Below are 3,499 nucleotides of genomic sequence, written 5' to 3' on the forward strand. Positions count from 1 at the left end.
AAAAAATATGTGCATTGACATAAAAAAGGAAATTTACTTTTGGTACTTAAGTACTTTTAAAAGCAAGTACTTATGTACTTTTACTTAAGTAAAAATCTGTCTTTACAACTTTTACTTGCAATGGAGTAATATTTGACCAGCAGTATCTGTACTTTCACTCAAGTAATGGAGTTGAGTACTTTGTCCGCCTCTTTGTATAATGTGCACTTTTTAAAAGTGTACTTAAATGTGTTAAGAAACAGTTAATATTACTGTAATTAACATCATAATATCTGCAAGTGTCTGCAACTTTTTTCACCAGGATATGGCTAACTGTAAGAGCTTATCTTGCACAAAACAATGTCACTTAAATCTAGACTTTTTTTCATGACTTCACATCACAACTTTGAGACAATTTGTTAATGTGACTACACATTTCAACTTCAACACTTTCTTAGTAAACAAAGATTTCCAACAAAACTAAACCAAATTAAGAGGTGTTTAAACTGTGTGTTAGTTGACCCAAAACTTTTAATCATTTTTAACCCTCACATCATTCCTAACCCATAAGTCTTTTGTTCATCTTCGAAACACAAATAAAGGAAATGTTCATGAAACCTGAGATATTTATGTCCCTCAAATTAAAGTCAATTCAAGAATACATTGTAACGAGCTCAGTAACAAAATACAAGATGATGGAGTCAAATTTAATGTAAATGAAAAAAAAAATGCAGGTAAAGAAAATTGTTTCTTCTAAATAAAATGCCTTAAGTAAGATTCTTTGCAAAGGCAATTGTTGATTTTACATAATAGCAAACTTGTGGCAAACTTCATACGGTGTACACTGGTTTTAGGATTCTGCCTATTCCTTCTATTTTTCTCTCTCTTTCCATCAGGTAACAGAGCTGTGGCGTTTCCCAACACCATTGCTCCCTCTGAGTCTCTCAGAAGCCTCCACAACCAATCAACATGTTCAGATTGACATTGCAAACAATTACACCTGGCCCAACCTCAAGCCTTGCCACATGACTCACAAGGAAAAATGAAAAGTACAATTTATTTCCATGCCCTCTCCTTGCTCCCTCATTCTTAACAACCACTTCAAAGCAACTTTGACTGCTCTCTCTCTATCCTCTCTTCTCATGAGCCATGAGAGGTGTTGCTCATCAGAAGTGTTGAAATGTATTTTTTAAATGATTTGGAGCTGGGCACGCAGACGTTGACCTCACTTCGGCAGGGTGAACTTAGGGCACGGCTGAGTGCACACAGCACTCGTACACAGCTGCCATCAATATTTAAACCTGCAAATGTCTCTTTGGCTAAATTCACAAAGTAATTATTAACAGGTTTGACTTTTGGTATTCATGTTGGCTTTGAAAAACTTTCAAGAAAATATGTATTCAATTTTCAAGAAAAAAAATCTAAATGTACATATGGTGTTACTATCTAATAAAACTAAACATATTTTCTTACATCATAAATACATGTCAATGCTTGTCAATACATGTCATACTCATTTTGGTCATTTTTTATTTTTTTAAATTAATTCTTCTTTTTTTTCCACATTATATTTTTAAACCCTGAACTAAATACAGAGTTCTGGCATGGAACTCTAGATGGCGCAGTCCGATAGGCAGTCCTAACTCAATCTGGCCTAATGACATCATTATCACATGGCACAGCTGATTGGTTCTCTCCTGTATCGGTAGCCAATGAGCTCGCTGCTCAACATTCAAATACATCACTAGTGCTTGCCGTAGCAGTTGCAGCTTGCTTCAGAAACCCTCCACCTTCCCCAGCTCCACCTGTATTGATCTGCTACGATGTATTCATGTATGCTGGGGGTTATTTCATGCATGTTATATTTGCAGCAGCAATATTTCTTACATGCTCACAGCAGCATGTTGTGGATGTATTGGCAGTTGCAAGTCTCGGTACTTGCTCTGCCGCAGCAGCAGCAGCAGCGTAGCAGATCTATTCCGCCAAGACCAAATACATTAACATTGTCATGTACATTACCATGCCAATCCCTCCAAGAGTTGTCATGACAAAACATTGTTTCATCATAATAAAAGGACAAATTATCTGATATTTTAAGAGACCAACTGACTTTGACACTATAGTGAAATAAAACAAAATACTAAGGTGTATTTGAAATACATTTATTTTGTGCTAAGTGTACTACAAATACATTTACACATGTATGTGTTAAATAAAAATATCCTGCATTTGTACTTTTGTTATATTAAATTTGTATACTTAAAGTCTGCAAAATTGGAACAACTCATTTTGTGCTTAATGCACTTCAATTGTGCAAAAGACTAACTAAAGATATATTGGAGTATATTTGATTGTGCTAAAGTGGAACTATTGCAAGTATACTTCAGGTACACTTTAAATACAATATCTTGTATTGAAAGACTGTTATTATACAGAGATCATACAATCCTACTAATAATCCTACTAATGCCTAATAAGTTTTAGGCATACTATTAAGAAATGTGCATTGTGCAAAAAAGAAATACTCCAAATAAAGTTTAATTATAATTTTATATTAGCAAGTCCTAAAGGGGTCATCGGATGCCTATTTTCCACAAGTTGATATGCTTCTTTAGGGTCTTAATGAAAAGTCTATAACATACTTTGGTTAAAATTTCTCAATGGTAGTGTAAAACAACACCCTTTTTTACCCTGTCAAAAACAGTTCTGTTCACAGCAAGCCGTTTCAGTGCATGTCCCTTTAAATGCTAATGAGCTCTGACGACCCCGCCCCTCTCCTCCGAGGGGTGATGAGCCGTTCTAATAAGATTGTAAACTTTAGCCGCATTCATCGTGGAACTTGCTAACTAGCACAAATGGAAAGGCCATTTGCAAAGATTCATAAAAAAGCCTTATACTCACTTCTTCTGTAGGTGAAGCTGGATCACGAATGATTTGTGTGAACATAAACGCATTTAAGTAGATCGGGGGTGCATTCCCTTCAAAAACAAAAGTAATCCACTGTGTCTTCAGTGGCTCAGATGGCGGGAGTAAATGATGACTGCTATGTTCATTATTACATCCAACAACAAAACACCTCAATCGCTTAGGAGTTTTGTCTACATCTGCTCTGGCGGTGAAACACTGGCGGACTGATAACAGCTCACTCAGGCGGGTCTAAGGTAAGATGCTGTTATGAAACGCTATTGTCAATCGAACTATCGTGGGAGGGGCCTGTTTTTGTGACGTCACACAGACAGGCATCTGAGAACAAAACACCTCAATCGCTTAGGAGTCATTCTTGTCTACATGTGCTCCAGCGGTGAAACAATAGCGGACTGATGACAGCTCACTCAGGGCGGGTCTGTGATAAAACGCCACTGCCAATCAACAATCGTGGGAGGAGCCTGTGCAGAACTACGTCACTCTGCCAAGAATCTCAGAACAGCCTGATCTGAGAAAGTGATCATTATTATTGGGGATTAAAAACACTGGGTGGATTTGTATCATTATAGGGTTGTTGTGTACACACACGGCTAAC

Source organism: Sinocyclocheilus rhinocerous, unplaced genomic scaffold (assembly GCF_001515625.1).
Source record: "Sinocyclocheilus rhinocerous isolate Xijiao unplaced genomic scaffold, SAMN03320098_v1.1 scaffold275, whole genome shotgun sequence".
Lineage (NCBI taxonomy): Eukaryota > Metazoa > Chordata > Actinopteri > Cypriniformes > Cyprinidae > Sinocyclocheilus > Sinocyclocheilus rhinocerous.